The sequence below is a fragment of the Camponotus floridanus genome, unplaced genomic scaffold (genome assembly GCF_003227725.1).
Source record: "Camponotus floridanus strain SB8 unplaced genomic scaffold, Cflo_v7.5 scaffold25, whole genome shotgun sequence".
In the NCBI taxonomy this organism is placed as follows: domain Eukaryota; kingdom Metazoa; phylum Arthropoda; class Insecta; order Hymenoptera; family Formicidae; genus Camponotus; species Camponotus floridanus.
In genome coordinates, this window is record NW_020229381.1 from 1,320,213 (window position 1) to 1,342,943 (window position 22,731).

General features: G+C 37.6%; 1 long non-coding RNA gene across 1 annotated transcript in view; it reads right to left on the minus strand.

Annotated features, from left to right (window-relative positions):
• The window catches only part of LOC112638134, a 35,271-nt gene extending 15,178 nt beyond the window's left edge, over positions 1–20,093 (minus strand). The window contains exon 1 of the long non-coding RNA XR_003122892.1: positions 19,611–20,093. This is a non-coding gene — a long non-coding RNA (uncharacterized LOC112638134). The remainder of the gene's footprint in view (positions 1–19,610) is intronic.
• Positions 20,094–22,731: the final 2,638 nt, after the last annotated feature.

A 22,731-nucleotide genomic window follows, 5' to 3' on the forward strand; every position in this document is an offset into this window, starting at 1 on the left:
TAGATTTATTAAAATAGTAATTGTAATAACAATTGTAGATAGAATTGCTTTTATAGGAATATTAATTGATTGACGTGATTCTCTAATAAAATATATTCTTGGTATAAATTATGAAAAATTAATTGATAAATCCATCAGCTTGATCTTGCGTCAATAGAATTAGTACAACATAATCTTTCCTCGAAAAGTAATAGAAACTTAATTTGTATTTTATTATTGATTAGTTTTATTTCCGCGAAATTAACTATTTTGCGCAGTTTATATTTCACGTTCCAATCATTCTGTTCTCATTTTCTAGCGCGTTCTTTATCTTACTTTTCTCTCTGTTTGATTACAAGGGAATCGGATTAATTTCAAGGGTACATCTGAATTATATCTCGACCATATGGTAACCCGTCAATGTTAAGTTTCATCGGTCGTGTGCGATTTCGTGGTAGTGAACGTGCGGCGAAGAGTCGATAAGTTACTAAACTAATTAGCAGGATTGCCGACAAAGACGATCTCTCCTTGGTGGCTGCGGCAACCGCGTTTGTCGCCAAGCTTTTTACATCGATGTTTCCCGTTCCCTCATCGGCCGATCACCACGTCCTTCTTTCATTCGATTTTGTCCTTTCTCTCTTGGCTTCCCATAAGGCTGTTTTCTTTTTTCACGTCCATTTGCTTCCTTTTGTCTCTAACATCGCAAAAGGCACGCTTTCCCACGGGACACTGCGCGAAAGTCACTCTTTTTATCACAAGATCATGCGATATATTTATAGTTGAGAATCATACTATTAGCTTATAATAATTGCATATAATTCTTGATGAAAAGTATGTTACATATATTAATCAATTTTGATTTATTATATAAGCAAATGTTTAATTTTTGATCCTCCGATATTTTATATCGCACAAACTTATGCGATAAAAATTCTTGACAAAATACATGACACAATGATATGTGTATGTATTTTTTTGTTATAACACAGCTTCCGAATCTTTCGACTGTTTTCGATATCCTTAACGTCGGTCGGCAGATGTCGGCCATCCAACGGAAGGGTTGCCAAGCCAATAAGGGGTTGCCGGAAGATGTATGCGCTAATAATCGAAGAAAAAAGTGTCCAATGAAAGAAATTTACGGCTGGCACTAATTAAGTAAAGGGGATCCGACCAGTCATCCCCCTTTTATCCAGTTGCACTCGCTGGCCGCCGCTGGACCGTCCCAGCGGAAGGATTAATTAATTCAGAATATATCAATTAAGAATAAGGTTTGCTTTTCTGCGTGGCGACTCTCTCGTCGTCCCTCCGCTGCGCCTTCTCTTCTATTGCAAATTGGACGTGAAAAATGACGCCTTGATTAATCTCGCGGATAATTTAAAAACGAAGGGGTTGTCGGCGCCGCGCGCGCGGAACCTCTCTTCCACCCCCTTCGTGCCGTTGAGCTGGATAAAAATTCAAGACGCGAAATTGCCAATCAACGAAGGGTGGGTGGCTACAGAGACGAAGGCGTCGACAGGGCGGTGGCGAACCGATTCGCAACGTACCCCGACGGGTAATAACGTTAAAAAATTATCCCTCGTCTGAATTTCATCGGTTCGCTTCGACGTGCACACCCTGGCACCGAATTTCATCGCTTTTTCTTGATTTCTTTGGCCTGCGGTAATTTGCAGGAACTAATAAAGCGAAAAAATGAAGCAATGAAATGAGAGAATGAAATATTAACTGAAAGAAATTGAATAGAGCAAGATAGAAAAACAAGTTTATCATTAAAAAATATAGAGTTAATAAATTATTTGCATTCAGAATAACATAGGTTTCAGTCTGCATTAACCAGATTGTGATTTTCCATTTGCTAATTCTTATTATTTTTGAGACTAATCTCTTTTTTCAACATTTGATTTTGCAAGTAAGCTATTTTCAATGTCTAAAATTTTGTAATAAGCAGTATCTCAAAAGAAAAGTTTATATTTTTAATTTGGAAAACTTACATGAATATATTCTAAATTGCAGAGATCCTCATCTCACTTCGGTGGTAAACTAAATAAAAGTTAATTGAGTAAATGAAGATTTATTCGCAATGAAACAAAGTTGTCGTATAAAGTGCGAAAAGTAAAATATGACTGTGTGGAAAGTGTAAAATACGATTCTCCGAGGTATTTGGATGCCATCCGCCATTGTTTAATAAGACACCGGATTGCCGAGTCAATGGTGTAGAAAGGTTGAGCACGTCGGAGCGAAGTAATTAAAAAATGTACCACGATAAAATAATATTGGCTACAAATTGCGCCGTGTTCAGCGAGAACCCTTTCGTCTTTTATATAAGATATAAAATTTTATTCGCTTTCTCTCCCTGTGTTTTAAGTCCATTCTTTCTTCCCTCATCCAGACAGTGGTTCTCCACTAAAGCAGTATTTACTCGTCCATATCTTCATTTGCATTAAGAACAAATCTTAATCTGAAAATAACCGTCTTAACTAAGACGCACTCTCATTGCTGAAAGGCCACCCACATTAACGTTATTTTAATTTATTCCACGCAAATGAGAAAATTTATAATTATCCTCATAATTACGCTTATATATAATACGGCTTAACATTAATGTACAATAATGAGATATACATATACACGCATCGTTTCGTTTATTATTGCTATTGTTTAAGTTATAGAAAGTATATTTCTCTCTCCTGAGAATAATATAATAATCGTACGATCAAAATTTTTAAGCGTCGCATCCACGAGATGACCATGATACATTCCACGTTGACTATGTGTTTCATTGCATCGGAGCAACAGTCGCGTCACTTATTATATATACGGTTGCGCACACACCTTGATGGCTACCTGCGTATACCTAAAGATACGGATATGTATATGCACACACAGCCGGAGGGCGTCCGCTCGTTTTCATCCCGGGAAGGCGACGGAAACGTTATGCAAATGGGTTTTTGCGGGGAGAACTTTCGTCGGCAACGAAGAGAGACGGAGAGAAAGATGAGAGAGGATGGCTGAGAAGGGTAAAGAGAAATGACGGGAGCGGGGGCTACTCAGGGGGTTGAAGCGGGGCGAATCGGTCTCCTCCGCCTTCTCCCGCCGCGGGATCGGCCAAGAGCCTGGATCATTTTTACCGAAATTAAATCGAAAATTAGACTCGCATTAAAATGCGCTCTCGATAGGGCTTGCCCGAATCGCCGGTGGCTGAACGAGCCGAGTCGGAGCTCGTATCCAGGAGCGTGGAGAAGGATCGTGAAGAGCGGCTGCGAGAGGATCCAACGAGGATGCGAGAATGTACATGGTATGAGAAACGGAGGAAGATAGATAGAGGTAGACAGAGGGAGCTTCGGGGGTTTAAACCGAAGGAATTCCTTGCTCATGCAAATCAGAGATTCGCGGGAGTCGGAGAAGAGAGGAGGGATTGTACGAGTTAATCAGGAGCCGCTCACGCGGAAGCTACAGGAGCGTAGCTGAGAACCGCTGTGAAGTAAGAGAAGATAAGGAGCATTAAAGATCCGAGACTAAGACATTCTTTGGATTTTCAATCGGACTGATTCGCGAGACTTCCGAAAGTTTAATAAACTTGAAGCTTTCATGTATCTTAACACGACGAATTCGACATTTAATGACAAAGAGTTCCAAAATTGCCAAATTACATTTTACTTCGAGAATTGACTTATTTCCATCATCGCTATCAAATGATATATCGATAAACCGGTAAGATAAACGCTAAAGAATAAGTAACGTAAGACGCCGAGCACTTAAAGGTAGGAAAAAAGAAGAGGAGAAGGACAAAATGAAAAAAGTTCGCTCACGCACAATCGCGTATAAATCAGGGTGGTTAATAAGTAAAAGCAAAGGGTTAGGGCTAGGCTCCCATGGTGATGGTGGGTTTAATAGGGGAGAAGGGATGGGGGATGCGCTTACGGGGGTTGGATCTGCACCAGGTCCAATTTACGATTCATTTCGTCGAAACGGCCGCCACCGTCGGTGCGCCTTATATCGCCATTTTACCGATCTGAATAATTAATTTTAATAACGAATTTCTATCCACCTAACCTCCTTCCCCCGCGAATCCCGCGCTCCTCGTCGAACTCGGTTACTAACCGCTCGCCTCGCTCCTCGTGAGGAAAGCGAATGAGGAAAATTCCTGCCTTGGACGTTTGACGTAAAGCCTCTATTGTCGGATACATTTTTAATCGGCGAGGAAGGCAACGAGCGTGGCGCACGATCCGCCCGCAGCTTTTCTGATACATTCCCCACCCGCGTCTTAAATCTACCCTGAAAATCAATTACACGACTCTTTAAGAAGAGTTTCTCAGAGCGATACATAATACTGCCTCTCGCTGTTCCTCCCTCCCTCCTCTCTCTCTCTTTCTCTCCTTGTTTATTTCCGAGAAATTTTTCTTTATTGATCGTAAGCATAATTTTCTTGCGTGAACATGGCACTTCAAAGATTTGTATAAATCCTACTTGCGCATATAACTTTTAATTGCGATCGTAGGAGATTATAACATTTTCTGAAAAAAGTATTTACATCAGACATACATTTATAATACTATTAATATAGTACAAGTAAATATTTAAATTTATCTACGTTCATTTTTTATCCTCTGAATACTGCGATATGATACAGTCATAAGACGCATACGAGATTCGAGAAAATAATTATATGAGAGATAAACGAGAGGCATCAGGCATTAAGCCGATCGATTCAGTGTTACGAGCCATATACGAGAGATCGAATCAGCGATTGGATATATTTATACGAGGCAATTGACGCGCGCCGACGACCATTACTACGCGCGATTAACGATTGCGGACGTTAAATCGCTGACTTTCGAAGAGGCTTGCTATCTCGGTCATGTCGACGGTGATATACGAGCCTGGAGCGGATTGTTAATTGTCGGAGAACTCTTCTTCTTAGTTATGGCATTCCCAGTCCTCGATACGAGAGACCATTGCATTAAAGTTAAGGCCGAATCGGCATTATTGTCAACGCATTATCGACGTTTGCTTTTGTATCACGATTATGAACGTGATTATTAAATAGTCGAAATTGCAACGTTTATTAATTTATCTATTTTCATAGCAGTTTTATTTGCAAATTGAATTGAAAGTTGTTGATAAAATCTATAAAATAAAATAATAAAATCTACGAGATAATTTTTTAATTTGCAAAAATAAAGTTTTTCTTATAAGCACAAAATAACTTCCTTCTTTTATTCTAAAAATTTTCATCCGTCAGATTTGTTTTATATAACGAATTGTACAGATTAATTTATAAATCAAAATCTAAAACTAATTTGGCATTTATTACAATTTAAATTTCTATTAACTTTTATCAGATATACTGAGAAAAATGCATCAGTCCATAAAATTCGTTCATGTTATTGTTAAATTTTAACTCAATGTACTTATTTTAATACAATTATTGAATTTCAATTAATACACGAGAATACACAGACACACAAGGGAAAATGTCACTCAAGAATAAGAGAGAGTGAACATCTCTCTATCATATAAATATCGTATAAAATTTATTCTGTAATTTTCAATTCACCAAGTGCTCCTTGTTCCAAAATATCGAAATCATTAACATGAACTAAATAACTTTCTCAAGTTCAATCGCGCGTTTTTGAGCAAATGACAGTTGTCCGATTTTTATTATTTTTTGACGCACTTATAGGTGCGTTAAAAAATAATAAAAAAATATTCGCAAATGCAGAGAAGGTATTGGGCGACACAACAAGCTGATTGGTGTGTCGGCCATGCGAATCTTACGACCAGTATTCGGCGTTGCGCTACGGTGGTAGACGGTAGTGTTGGTGGAGACCAGTGATATACAACGCTATCACCCTCGTATTTACTGCAGTGTCAAACCAGGGCGACAACTTGGTTACAAATTAGTGCTTTGCACCGCGCGCACGGCCACGTCCCGCTCTTACACTGTGCGTCCGCTGTGTATGTATATATAATACACCCATGTACGTATGCATGTACCATCGGTGGGTCCTTCGACCGGGTATACGAGTCTCGTATGTTTATGTTCTTGGCAGCTGCGCGGCAGAACCTTGCCAATATTGGTTCTCAATTTAATGATCAGCCAATTGCGCGCAACTTTCCCCGCGAATTCTCGCCAAGAGAACTCGCAAGTCTGCAAAGCTGCCATTTGCCAGCAGCTGAACATTTCTGTGGCATTTGAAGATTTTCTACATTGTTACATGAATTTTCAAAACTGATCTCATGGACCAATAAATTATTGATTACAACAGCAATTAATAAATATTATTGATTTATTATGTGAATTTTGCTTAATATAGTAATGTAATAATACTAAGGTTCTCTGAACATTTTATTTTATAAGAAACATTATATATAATCCACTCTCTCTTTATAATATATATTACGATACTAAAGTTATTAAATAATAACATAATATTAATAATATATTATTATTATATTTATAATATATGCATTATATATTTTTCTTAATAGTGTTGATATAAAAGAAACACATATAAATATTAATTACTGTGATTATATTAACAATTATTTTATTTGACATGTAACAACGGCATATATACAGAGACTCGGAAATAAACGTAAACTCGATTCCAAAAAACCAATTCGATTCTAAGATTAAAAATCATCGGACACGTATAGAGAGATTTCACGCCATATTCATATCACGGTTTCCAAGATCGTGTCTTGGATTTCGAATCAAGATATATGGCATCAATAGCTCGATAGCAGGGACTGAGAACCTCTTGCCTTGTGGAGGAGACGATATATTAACCACGGGTCAACAATGTGTAAGCGGTATCGTTCTCGAACCCCCAGGTCGAGCGACCTAAGTTCGCTCTCGGTGACACTTCTGGAGTTTCTGCTTCTTGGACGGTGCACACTCGAGATATATGTCATTGGTCGCGCGTGTGGGTACACGATATGTACACGCACTGGTACGTGGATAAAAGAATTCGTTTTGGACGTGTAGATTCGTCGACTGGAGAATTTTGAATTATCCTGAGATGGTCATCATCATAAGAAATTAAAAAAAATGATCCACTCTTTCTCTTTATATTTTCTATTTTTATTATTTTATTACAATTTCCTAAAAATTTTGAAAAATAATAAGACCTATTCGAAATGTGATAAAACAATCCAATTTTATTCTTTTTGTAAATAATAGAAATAAAGGGAAACTTTTTGATTTTTATGTAGTATTAAATAATGCATAATAAAGTATATATACATTTCTGGAGAAGTAATTAAATACAGTGCTATTCACATACTGATGTATGATTAATCATCATTTGATAATTGCTTCCGCGTTTACTCATTCTGAAACTATTCATTGAAGGGATACATCATTAGAGTCGATGATTACATAAGGATATCGCGCGATTCTGACTCATTCTTCGTTTTCTTAACGGTGCACGCGTGATAGAAAGAAAATATGCTCCGGGGGACTCTTGCTACGAAAATTTGCCTCGTCATTAGCGCGCGTTGATAAGTGTCGCGAAATGCGAATGCGTCGCGCGCGACCACTTGATCCGCTGGCATTAAAAGTCAAATGTAACAGATCCATTCACCGGCCATAATTACGAGGAAACCCGGTTGCTGCGCGCATAAAAGCGTTCGTTATTAAAAAGTTTAAATGTCTATTAATTACTCGACGTTATGCCGGGCCGCGCCGAAGAACTGTATAAAATGCATTTAATTATCGCGCCGCGCTGAATGAGGGAAATCAATGGGTTTCCCTTTAGCGAAACGATGGCAAGTGCTTTTTTTTCCTCCTCAAAACCTCAATTTGTTGCTGCCGCGCGTTACTCCCCCGCGTACCACTGTGCGGCCTTCCCCTTTACCCTTTTCAGTTACGCCCTCGTGAACCCATCCACCGGTCGTGCCGGTAATAAGGGCGACACCTGAATCCGTGATTATATCGCGGCAATGAAAAGCAATTTGTCGATTCACGGCACGATGGACCCGTCGTTCGATACCGCTTCTGCAATTTCCCACTTTTCACGAATGAAAAGCTTTCCGTTCGCGGGCCTGTTCGCCTCGGAGAAATATCGTGCCTCTGTATTTTTTGCATTCAACACGCTATTCGAAAACGACGCTGGTGTTTACAGGTGAGGCAAACATTTATAGGAAATTACACCGCAAAATTACACGGTATAAAATAATTAAATACCTGTAGCATCTCTGACACTTGACATTTCCGTGGTCAAAAAATGCAGTTATATCAAGAAGATCTTAATTGCATACAAGATAATAACATTGATATTGTACTTATTTAATTATGATAATTTCTATATTAATTATGAGTTTGCGAAATACGTTATTTAATTAGCATCTATTCAACAATATCAAGTTTTAATATAAATTAATTGCATCACAGATTCGCATCATAATTTCATTCGACCAATTTTTGCAAGTATAATGAATATCACTTTCGAAATCTTTCCATGTTTATCAGGATATTTGAAACTGATTCTAACAGTTAAAGATCGTTGATGGTCGGCGGAATGTATTCCCAGAACGGAGGACGATGAGGATCTAGGTTGCTTACAGTCCTGTTCTGCCGGGATGTCAGTGAGTCCGGATCGCTACTACCTTATATTTCACGTCAAAGCCTTTCGCATTCCTGAACGCCACCTGATCCATGTATTCTCCTTCGAAGTCCGACTTTCAAAGTCCACCATCGAATTCGGGTTTCGATCGTACAGCACAACGGGATAACGCGCCGAAGAAGAATCTTATTTCGAGAAATCGAGCCCGATCGTAAAGTGTCATAACTTTTTTCGACACCCGACTTGTATACTCGCATATCTATACGACGATCAAATTACTTCCTCCAGCCGGACGCGCATTGAATGCGCGAATATCGACGCGAAACAAGCAGGTGCATTAAATGTCAGATACACCTTAAGCGCAAACCATATGATAAAATCATAGCTGTAGCAGCTACTTTAATCTGTTATATAAAGTCTGCATTAAATATATTTATTTGTAAAATTCTTTTTCTGTTTTATTATTTTTTTCTATTAATAATTTATCTTTTTCATATGATATAATAATTAATAATTACAGTAATATGTTATTGGTATTCAAATCTAGATAATTTAATAAATTTTTGCTCGCTTATTTCATTTATCTAGATTGTAATTACTTCTCGTGAGAAGATCGTATTTCCTGAAGTCCAGTTGGTAGTAACACACTATTTGTATTTTCTTAAATGATTTAAAGACGAAGCGATATCGATTTTATACGCAACAAAATGATATACCGTACACGCTCGATCGAGATATCTTAGGTCGTGGATATTTTAAGCGGTATCGAGGGTATCGGTCGCCCTCCTGGTGCGAAGACGATTTAAGGTCTACTTGTTGGACCCAGCACACCCATGGTGGTCTATATCAAGACAGAGGATTCACTTGATACACAATCCCATCTTCAGTATCCAACTTATACCGCGTAACGCTTATTCTATCTTATACTTTCGCACTAATTCAAAGATATATTCGACACATTTTTCACCTTTCTCCTCTCTGCTTTTGAGTAAATTTGTTCGACAATAATCGTGATTATGAAAATTATCAATATTATCTTGACTCCAAAACAGATTTAAATATGACAAGATTTAAATATGGCGAGATGCTATTTTTAATTTGAGAATAAAGCATCAGATGCATAATAATAATTAGCACATTAATTTAATTATCGTTAATAAGTATTCTATAATATAAATAATAAATGCATTTTTCTATTAGTAATATTAATATCTCACAACAAATATAATTAATTACTCTATATATTACTGCTATAAAACAGATGTTTCATATAGTCAATGTGATCTAAATTTAAAAAATAGAATAACAAACACACTCCTTTCCTCCACAAGAGGATCCACGATGCATCATGATGCTACGATACACGATCTTGAAGCGGACGATCAAAAGGTGAGGGGTGGGAGTTTGGTGCATTTCGGTCACCAGCGATAAAGCATTTTTATGTCCTTTCTGGTCGTTTGATTTCGAGATTAGCCGGGAATTTTGGGCGAACCCGCATATCACTGTGATTTACGTCGATCCGGTGTTTCGACGCGGAGGACACCGGTCACGTGGTAAAGGTAGAATTCTCTTAAATTTCAAATTTATACGCGCCGTCTTGTCATAATCTTGATTCTGACGCCTGCTCGCGAAGCTATTCGCTCGTCCCTTATCCTACACTGACACAGGGTGGGCTTATTTATCAAGAATGCTTTCGCGTCGCGTGAACTTGAAAAAAAGAACACCGGATAGAGGAAGGAAGAAGCGTGACAGAAAATGATGTCACGAAGGATATGATAATACTTTAAGTCACGAGATGACGACAAATTGAGTCTTTACTGTCGAAACGAGGAGTCAAAGACTGAAAGTTTACTCGAAAAGAAAATGACAGTGTATTAATCATATTTGTCATTTTTTCAGTGTATTAATCATAATTTCTACATCGAAGATTAAGCATAAATAAACGAAGAATAAACAGAGACGAGATGTAATATACGTTTAAATAAATATTATTTATCAAAATTTCGCAAATTTATTAGATCGACATATTGATTAAAGATCGATCCTAAGATATATATCTTAAGATATTTATATAAATTTTCAATTTTCATTCTCAAAATTTCATACAATTTGTGATGATATTATATAGTTTTTCAATAATATTTCAATTTATCGAAATTTCGAAATACTTGCTATTATCATTATTTTCAATAATCCTTTTAACAGAGACAAGGTCTTGTATTAAATATGAACCGTGAAATATTATCAATGATAGCGGCCAAAGGCTGATCGGATACAAATTACCCGCGCGCGTATCGTATCGTGTCCGCGAATAATCGTGACATCGTTACAGACGCATGCAAAAGACGAAAAGAAGAAAATCGAAGAGGGAAGAAATAGAGGCGACCCACACTCGACACGACCGCGGACTTTGCGCGCGACAGGTACACAACGCATACACATTCCATCCATACGAGGGAACGAACCCTTCGAACTCCATCGGCGTATCGCCGCAACCCGAGAACTCGCTCGCTCGCGCTTACGAGGCCCACCATGGGCCCATAAATATCTCATTTTTATTTTGAATAGGAAAACGAACGATGGGTCGACGCCGCGCTTCCCTACCCCGCACTAAATCAGCGTTACTTTATTAAGTATTACCTTTAGTTAACAGATACTTAATCAAAAGGTGCACGCGGTACGCCACTAATTTGACTTTGGCCCCCATAAATATTCGGAGGACCGCTGAATGTACGGGTCTGCGCGGCCAGTACCGGCCAATCGGATCCAACCGATGTTGTTGCGCTCGAAATACCGGACGTGCGGACCGACCGACCAACCGACCGACCGACGGACCGACCGACCGAACGATGGACGGACGGACGAACAACCAATGGTTTTGTACCGATAAAATACTCCTGTAATTAAATGCGAGCGGCGCGCATTCATCTAACTTGCCTATACGCGTTCCTGCGACGTATGTTATCGATCACCGCTTTCGGAAATTTATAAAACATGCTAGACGTGGGGGGATGCGTTCAGATAGGAAAACGAACGACCGGTAAATCGAGAGTAGCGTTAGGTATACGCCATTTGTTACCTTGATCGTTCGGCCTAAAACTTGTGCGATTATTGGCTCTGTTATTAGAGCCATAATAATCAAGTACTATTTTTGTGTTTAATCTTTACAAGTGCAAAATCGAGACGTTTCTTTAAAATCGGATGTAGGATGAGTCGATCGAATGATTACATTATGTGCCGTACGGTAGCTTCGCTCTTTAGCGAAAGACGCACATGATTCAGGGGTGCCGCCGCGCTTCAGCGAGACTGCACTGCGGCCGCAGTCTCCTCGTTTATTGTACATAGGGACGCGGAAATTGTGGCCAAAGCAAAGGCGGTCGGCTCGCGGTTCGGTAAACACTAAACACTCGTTAGCGTATAGATTGAAACGCAATCTGTATTCGGTGCGGCTACCACGGCTACGGAGGAAGACGGAGTTGGATGCCGAGAAGCAGCGCGGACAAAGAGCGAGGGAGAGAGGGACTAACTTCGCGGCGACGCGAGGAAGGAAGAAGGGCAACATGGGGGGTTGCCGGCGGAAGGGTAGGTTCCACAGCCCAAAGAGCCCGAGGCCCCCCACTAATTGATTTGTGCTCCAGCTTCAGTGCAGACCTCTCTCTAACTCTCCGCTCTATCTCTTGCCGTCCTCTCCTCCACCTCTCTCTCACTCTGTCTTTCTTCTCGGCTACACTGGTATCGGGACACTGACATAGGTAAATCCACACGCGCTAAATACGCCGCCGCTTCTCGGCTACCACGACCGCCCTTTCCCTTCCGGTGGAGGAAACAGAGGTCACTCCTTCCGCATCAAAGCTTCAAAGGACTGTTATCTTACGGGCACCGCCGTGGACGGCTGCGTGCAGAGGGTAGCTAATTTCGAGATACGCGTACACTTTCGATGCCACCCTTCGGCAATCATGTACAAGCTTTATAAGCCAGCACGAATAACGGATAGTTAGTACTTTGATATATTAATTATTAAATTTTATCGTCTCAACATCGGCTAAATGTGTCGATATTACAAACGTGATAAAGATATTAAGTTTAAAAAAATATTTCATTATAAATATGATATTAAATAATATTAAAAATAATTTACATAACATTAAAAAATAATTCTAAAGTTATAGTTTTATATCAACCTAATGTTATTCACTTATTGTCGGATTTATTTCACGATATAACAATGCGAAAGGGGATATTTTTATTTCATATTTCGTAATGATATTCACCATTAATTGCGTGGTTGAGCGACGCCTTCGGGTTCATCGTTTAAGGTAGAACATAACGAGGCGCCGGTGGACTCTTTGTTCCACCCTCGGGCTGTCCACTCTGCTTTCGTTCTGGATTTTTTCAGTCTTAGGTAATATCCTGAGTAACCGTCCTCCTCCGCTCCGCCTCCCCCTCGCTCTCATCTCTGTCCACGGGCTAACGCAAACGAGCTTTCGCGCAGCGTGTGATACCTCCACCTTTGCACGTAATGCGTATGCGCACGTACGTGGAAATAGGTATTTTACATATGTTACTTTGACACCGAGTCTGGTTAAGACGTCTCACGTCGGCGATGATTACAGCGGCGCGTTGCGCGACGACAAGATAAACATGATTCTGTACGCGCGGATGGCTCTGTGAGATGCGACCTAACTGTCGTATTATCGTCATTTTCTCAGTGTTCCAGGTGATCGAGACAGAGTGACTGAAAAAAATCTCAGAGCGCGTCTCGCGCGTTTATCTATTCCAAAAATGGGAAATTGTATTTTTCACATTCTTGGAATTATTTTATACATAATTGAATACTTGTATAAAATCGTTGAAAGTTTCAAGTAAAGTATAAAAATCTATCTATTATTTTTAAATAATTAAATATTAATAAACAAATTTTCTCTCTGTCTATAGAATTTTTCATAAATGCTCTCATCGATATATATACACTTAATGATTTTTTATTACCAATTATCACGAATATCACATGGAATTGTCTATTGTGTTTACGCGATATGAGATGGATATATCTGAGAGTCGCGTTTCGTGTGATAACGACAAATGATAACGACGAAGACAAACTCTGTCCCGGATAATTGGATGAGCTCTTAAACACTACAAATTACCCCCGCGGCGACTTACTTATTATGCTACGAATCATGTAGGACGACGAGAACGGAGGCCGTGGAGGCAAAACGAAGGGACGCAACGTCCGACTACGGTGGTTTATATTATAATTTCAAGCTACGATTACTTTGCCTTTTGTCTCTCGACAGGCGCACGTCGCGGTCAAAGCTCAAAAGCTTACTTATTATTTTCGGTCAAAGCCACACGCCCGCACCGCCTGGGCGACCTTTTTCAAGCTGTCGCCCCGAAGGTTGACGGAAAGGGTCCGTTTCGCGACCGCAAAACTGGTCTCCAGTATTCATTCAAGAATGAGATCGTGCAATCAATAGCCATTCTACTCACACAACTGCATAGAAAGATAAAATCGGAAATAATGTTGTGAGCTATCGTTCAATTGGAAAAGACTATTCAACTTGTAACAAAACTTTGTAAGGATCGGACGACAATCGCATTCGAATCAAGTGGACGAACGCAAACGGTTGCAAAGCGCAGCTTATATCACAGATCGCTGATCTTAGGTTAACCCACGGCAGAGGAGTCCAGATTCCGGAGTATTCAATTTGAGTGGAGCGAATTGCAGATTCTCACCGACTGCCCGCGGGCTTATTATCGCACTTTACCGGGTTGAAACATCGAGCGAAATTGCTTCTCTACCCTGGCCGATTCGCCGCGTACAACGATTCTACAGCGGGCTTTGCAACAAGCTGATACCATCTACAATTGTATATTCGGTGGCTCCAGCAACAAATATGACATGATGACCACATAATATTCTTATAAATATTTTTTTTCTAGCCAATAATTGTATAATTGTACTTTATATCTTGTAGTGATCTTTGCATAATTTCAGATATAATAAAAAGATTATTATTGATTAGGCATCAAAATGATTTACGTTATTTATGTGGGGATCATGCAATATTATAAAAACATAAAAGTATGATAAGAAGAAAGAGAGAAATATAGAAAATTAATAACAGAGACTTAATTAAAGTCATCATTTATATACATTTCTTCTTTTTAAATTTAAAACTGCGAACGAAAGGCAGAAGAGCAGGTCCAAGCGCGATTGAAAGGCCGAAGACGATGAATCGTCATTAATTGATCGCTCGCGCGAGGTACGACGAAACGATCGGTGGACCCCGTAGGGTGATAGGAGGCAACAGAGACGGGGGATGCCAGGAAAGGTAGGGAGAAGAGGGATGGGGAGGGGAGGGTTATTAAAAATGCCCTGAAATATCCGGCGGATTAAATCGTCTCATTTGCATAAGATACGGTCACCGTAAACGCGAATTTATGGATATGTGAACGTATAGATTCGAGACCGAACGGGATAACTGCTAATAAAGGCTCATCCTGGCAGCAAATAATGAGGGGGTCCCCTGGGTGGCGTGGCGCCACGATATCCGACTAAATATCTCCCGTATGAGCTTATACCATACGCTACATTATTGCCGCGAGATACGTTGTAAACATTCTTTACTCGATTCGCGTTTCCCTTCTTCCTCCGCGCCGCCGCGCTTCATTTCCTCTTTAGCTCGATCTTTCCTTCGACTTACGATATTGCGCGTCGAGATATTTTCAACTTTTTCCATATGCAATAAAATAGTGAAAGTTATGCCCGCGATGCTCGTGATCAATAAACGTTAATTCATATAGCCTGATATTACGATCGAATTTATGCATTGCGACTAATGGGGGTAATATATTTCCATGACTTTTCTAATGTGATACTTTTTGTGTTTTTATCTTTACATAACATCAACATTGTTGAGAGACTGTTCTCAATTTTTTCACCTACGCGAAATAGATAAATGTAACATTAATAATAAGTAAGAACTTGCAAAATTATTTTTTCTTTTATCTAGATCTATAGATTATTTTTACAAATTTATATTCATGTATAATTTTTACCGAGATCAAGTGAAATATATTATCCTTTCATAATCTTTTTTACTCACGAATGACAAAAATATTGTATCTTTTAAAGGATATAATAAAACAAAAAAAAGTTACAATAAATTGTTAAAAATACACTTGATGATACTATTAGTAATTGTCAACAAATTCATTCTTTGGATTGAGATACTGAAATATTATCGGAAAATGTTCGTCTCTTTCTCGAGTACCTGATGCAGCACATGCATGGATAAAGTAATGGACTAATATGTGTGAAGAGTGCTAACACAAATGCTAACATCGCAACATATATTACACACCCGTCAAGTGCGTAAAGCTAACAGGAGATACCTGATATCAAGTGCAGTCGCATCTTCCGTTAGTACAGCCGACTCGCGAAAGTATATTATGACATGCATGATCATAACGTTAAGCGCGAATGACGCCGATAGTCAGTAATCCTACACTTAACGAAGTTTTCGCATTCGCGAGAAGTGACCGTAAATATCTGCTCGTTTGCTCAGATCATTAGGATTTCATCCTATTATCGTAGCGTTGAGAACGGCGAAGACTCTATCGACTCTTACGTTTGAAATCTTGAAAAATAATCTGAGAATAAGTAACCAAAGAAAGATAAAAAATTACTGTATTCGATTATTTTTTTACTATCAAGTTATAACGTAATTTAATAAGAGAGAGAAAGAGAGAGAAATGTGTACTGTGTGTTACTTATTAATAATAAATTCTTGCGTATGATAATAATATGATTACATTATTGTAAATTGACATGTTAACATGCAATAACAATTTTATTTTCAGTATTGCAGTTAATGTTTTATATCTTGTTAATTTGAATTTTGCTTAAAATACTTTTTGACAAGTAAAAAAAAATTTGATTATTGACCACCAACGGGAGATAGTTATGGAAAGTCCGAGGCGATAAACCTAATGTAAATAAATTTATATTCATGAACGTAATTTAAATGAAAATAAACCGATTCGCGAGGGAGAATTCGCTTAGCGAGGCGATGTGTCTTTCGGAATATTACTTTCGGGATAATAATACACGAATAAAGGCGGACAACCTGTGAAAATTGGCCCGGGACATAAACCGCGATTATATTGCGAGGAACACCGTACACCCGAACTACGTTCCGAAATCAAGAAATATTCCCGTAGGCCTCATCCAATCGCGCCGCATCGTACCGCGCGAAAGTCGGTAAAAATAAATGTCGCACGTACGGCTGCGCGATGTACGGCGATAAATTAATCCGACACATCGCCAACCGCGTTTCTCAGTCGTAGTAACACCGAATCCGTTTGGCCTTTCTCCCCTCTGCACCACTTATTCCTGATTTATTGAAATTATATCTGAGCACGTGAAAAAAACGTTTTCCGTACATTTTGTTCACGACTCGCGTAAATTCCCTCTTTCTGTCCGCGGAAGAATCCGCGTGACTGTTATTCTTTGTATTTACGCGATTATTATACCAACATCCAAAGATATTAATGTCTTCATTAGAGAAAACTGAAGAGTGAAAAAAATAATGATGTCTATTTAAGTGTTGTTTAAATATTTTATTCTTAATGAGTTAATTATTGCTATTAACGCGTAAACTTTTTAGAATAAGTTGGATTTTATAATGTATATACATTATACACATGCAATTGCATGCGAACTGTTCAATAAACGGTGCAGTATTAAATGCACGAGGTGGTTAAAACATAATTTACATACCATGCGGCTTAAAAGTATACGAGAGAAAAAAATGCGTCGCATACCACATTATTGGCATACCAACCGTACAATTTCCAATGAGATACAAATATAATAGCGCAGTTCGAGGGAATTAATAGGTAATAGTATCCCGTTAATATCCAAGTTTGCCCATTCTACGTTGGCTATTCGGAGTTATATACAGTCTTCGTACAGCTGCGATCTAATCGACGAAGAAAATGTTATATCCGCGATAGGTAGATACATGCTGCATCTCCTTATTTCGATCGAACTGGTTTATCGATAAAGGCAAATCATAATCTGAGGATTTTAGTACAGTATCATTAACCAACAAACCGTGTAAATAAGTAAACAAGATTCTTTAGAGCTATCAAAAAATATTTTTGAGCTATATGCATATGTTTGATAAATGAAAAGTTTATTTTTTTCTCATTTTGATTAATATTCCTAATGTTTCTAAATAATTTAATAATGGAGATATTCCAACTTAAATTTTTTTATCAAAAGATGCCTTATAAATATATTATTTTTATTTTATATACATATAAAGAGAGACAGAGAGATGAAGCTGCAAAATATTTATATGCAGATAATTATTTCAGAAGGATAATATATTTAATTATATCCATATTTACGATATCATTCCTTTTTCGTCGTTAATAATTTTTCATTAAAAAAAACAATTAGTAACGAAAATGGCAAATGAAAACTGAGGCACGATAATTAAACGTAAGGAAAAAAATAAAAATTATTTTTTCTGGAAATTATAAATTAATAATAAAATTAATAATACATTTTAATAATGTTATATTTTACTTTTATCTGTGTGCAATTACTATTTTTATAGAAAATTATACGAAAAATCTTTGTTACTATAAAAGTACTGCCATGATTCGCTGATAACATCCCTTAGATGTCAAACCATAACGGAGAAAATTTCACTGATAGATCGGCGCGAGTTATATAAATACATTAAGCACTTAGACGGCCACTTTGACCACCGTCGACGTTTCCGTTCAGCAGCTGCCAGGCCCTTCCTGTTTCTCGTTTCCGCCACATTGACGCTCTCCAGATCGAGATAATCGAAGCTTGTACAGACCGTCGCTTATTCGAACGAACATATCTGCCGCTGGGGGTGGCTCGGGTGGTCGCCAGGAGGGTACCGTTGTATCTTGGCGCTATTAGTGCGAACAATACCGGAACCAGTCTGGGACGTATCCTGTCCTTAACGCCTTATCCTCCCCTTTTCTCTCTCTCTCTCTCTCTCTCTCTCTCTCTCTCTCTCTCTCTCTTGTATTTACGCGGCATCATCTCTTTCTCTCTTTTTTCTCTCTCATTTCTGTTCCTCCTTGCACCCTTCTCACGCCACCGAAGAACCTCGAGTGCTCGATGCTTTTTCTCGCGAACAATTTATCAAGGCTCTCCGATGTTTTTGTATCTATCAAAGTATAACGTATCGTGTATGTGTGCGGGTGTGTGTGTATCACGAAATTTTGAAATAAAAATTTCCAGTTATTGATGACCATTTGTAATCTTAAAATCATATTGTTAAAAAAAATCATAGAGAATAATTAAAATAAAATATTTATAAAAGGGGAGAAGAACTTAATTTTACTTAATATTCTGGTTAAGCCAGCGGGATTATTTGACTTGATTAGAGATTGTATTCAAATTAGAATTTAATTTATGAATGCACTGGTAGCTGTTTTTTTGTCTCTGTTTATTTTTACACGTTACTGTTTATTTTATGCGTACTCGTTTAATTTACGCGTATCCGTTCATTTTATATACCGTTCAAATTACGTGCCATTGCACAGATATGTGAAAACATATGCATTTTTCTTTTAGATATTTTTTACATTCACTGACCAGTTTTGGTCGATTTGTAATTTAAATAAATTATTTTTCAAGCTAGTACTATGGGATTTATCTTTCCTGACTATTTATTTTGACTACATCTGGACAAAATATAAAACGCTAAAAATAACTTTGACTTCTATAAGAGATCAATGAAAGAAAAAAAATTTCTTATTATTTGTGAACGCAGTAAATTTTATACTCAATCCATATAATAATGACTATATGATAGATTTTATAAATTCTAAAAATATTATTTTTCTCTCTTTAAACAGAATCTCTTTTACAAGATTTATTGAAAAGGTATTGAGAAAAATTTTCTTTAATCTTCTCTTATTTAAATTATTTAAATAAACGAATTAACATGCATACGCAATTTATAGAATACAAATAATATACAAAACTTTCTATAATAAACTCACCCCAGGATTGCTGTGCTGGAGTTCGATGTTTCTCCTAGATCTTCTCTTCCTCCTCTTAGATTGTCAGGGTCTTCAGGAAACAAATCGTGCACTTGATCGCGCGACACTTTGAACGACACTCCCGCACTTTAACGCACGATACTTTAAACGGCACTCTCGTATTTAATTTTAATTATCATAAAGCAATATGCTGTTTCGCGCGATCACAATAAACACAATACATTGATAGTTTATAATTTTTACGTGTTTATAGTGTGTGTGTGTGTGTGTGTGTGTGTGTGTGTGTGTGTGTTTTAACTTGTGCTTGAAATAATAAATGATCGCGTAGATAATAGTATGTACTTGGATAAAGACTTTATCGTACAGTTACATGTCCATCGAAAATTAATTAATTGTTAATTGTCATGATTTCTCAACATTTGTCGTTTCATAAAAGAATACGACAATATGTAGAACGTCTCGTATCACTACTTTACTGCTCGAGTGTCTTCACGCGAATAAAGGTAAGGCCGCGGGATGTAAACAATAGAGCGCTACCCACCGCCAAGGCTAAATACGTGTTTATGATCGAAATATCTTACATACAATAATATGTATATATCGCGGAATATACCGTAGTATTTATTAGATCATAAATGATTATTAATAAATGATTAATATATCACGATGCCTTTCATTATGTTTATCAATCAATCTTGGGGTTGTATATCGTTTGTAGAAAGTTAATTAATCATTAATTGTCACGATTATTATAGCGAATTTTATTATAGCGAAATTACCAGATATTTCCTTTCAAAAGGAAACATGACAATATACGCGATGTTTCCAACCATTTTATTGTTTGAGTGTCGTCACGCGAATAAAAGTAAGGCCACGGAATGTAAGCAATAGAATATTATACGCCGCCAAGGCCGAATACTGTGTTATTGTTAATTTATTGCTGAAATATTTTATGTATAAAAATACATGTATATGTGGAATATGTTATATACTGTTTCTTAAATTATAGATTAATTATTAATTAAACTGTTAATATCACATCTTTATTATGTCGATCATTCAATCCTGCGACTTGTATCTTATCGTACGTATAATAACGAATTCAATATATATATATATATATATATATATATATATATATATATATATAATTCAATATAAATATGTAGAATATATTGTTGTGTACATCGTTACTTGAATTATGGAGTAATTAAAATTAAGAGAATCTACTTTAAAACTTTACGAAAATGGTATTGGAAAAATATATGAGTCAAAATAATTTTTTTCATAGATGGAATTATATAAAGTGTAATTTTATATATATATACACATATACACACACGTTAATTTTTGTCTAACTATACATTGACTTTACTGTCATAAAGTGCAATCACGAGAGAGACGAGAAAAGAGCACAATTCGTTCTTGCGAAAAATTACGATGATTCGAACGTAATTATCACTGAGAGCGTCGCGAGATGAAATAGATTGATACATCGTTACCTGTCATGCATCAATATCGTTATCTATATGAACGTTTTGTACACTCAACAACTGTTTTTTTAATTTTGAGAAGCTAATAAAATTAATTATGCCGCATCGAGAGATATAATTTCGAATTTTTTTTACACTTGATAATTAATTAAATTTAAAAAATGTCATAATTTCCAATATAATAATTACTAATAACAAATGATATAATTTTCAAATATTGCAATCAATTTGTATATAAAAAAATTGGAATCATCTCTGTGAAAATGCTTCTTAAGATAAATGATATCAGGAAAAAGTATTCAATAAAAGTTGGTATTCTTCTTGAGGTTTGAGAGTGTTATTGATATGCGACACATCGGTGGGCGTCACCAACAGGGAGCAGCTTCCTCAAAGTAATTTATATATTTTCTTTCGGCCGATATTTGTCATCAAAGAGTGGCCATTAGTAGAAGAGCGGAGCAAAAGAAAGGCCTCTGGGAGACACAGCGGGAGGCATTAGACCGTAGCTTCCATTAGCTCGACTTGGTTTTTCTCTCGAAAGGAAATTAATGGCCGATCTCTGCTCGAATCCTACCACCGATAGAACTGAGTCGACTGTATTCTCGTTATATTCCTTCATATCTGCCATATCTGAGTGCGATCATAATTAAAAATTAATTTATTCTTTTCCCTCATTCTTCTTATCATTTTTCCAATTTATTGTAACTATCAAACAGAAAATACATAAAACGTAATTTCACTTGATTTGACTGTCTATTAATTCAAAATAACCGGCGTATCTCCTGTCACTGGATGATCTATCACCACAGAAAGAGACATCACGATACAAACGTCGTATCTAAGCGTTGCTGCTTGAAGCTACAGGGAGTCAGTCGGTCGTTCGCACTCGCAGTTGGGAACCACGTGAGTGGCACGTGACTAAGAGGATGTAGCAATTATATCTCCACTTCATCCTCTCCTCAACCTTTACTCTGTGCGCCACCTCCGCGACGATCAGAGCATTGCCTCCTCTTTCCCAGCCCCTTTCATCTTCCTTCAGCACCTTCCCCTCCCCTTTCTCTTTCTTTCTTTCTTCGGACGCGAGCCGCAATAATTAACGTAACTTCGTGATATCAAAAATGGCCCTTCCCCGAATCCAAAAACCGGCGGCTACTCATCAAAGGCGGCGGCAATAAATTCTTATTGCCCAAGATCGGGGTATTTACGATTCCTTGAACAACGACGCGTTCCTTTTTTTCGTTTCCTTTCCCTCCATTTTCTATTGATATCGTAGTATTCTTTCATTAACACTTAAAGTGATATTCGATCAAACCCAACGGACCAGTATTAAGTTTTAACGTACTAATTGATGGAGATATTGATTGAAATTTCTTAAGAAAAATATTCATGGAGCTAAGAAAAAGATAACAGATTAAAACTGATAGAGACATAGTTCCCATCTGCTACGGCACAATTGTCGGAGATCATAGATGCGCTCGCCATGCATATTTAGCCGGACTCGTTCGGACAGTATGGAAGAAATGAGATAAGAGAAAGAGAGGAATTATACGAGACAGGTGTAGGTGGTCCGCGGCTATTCCCCCAGAAACGTATTTGCGGGCCGTTTGGGTCGCCGGATCGAGGCCCTG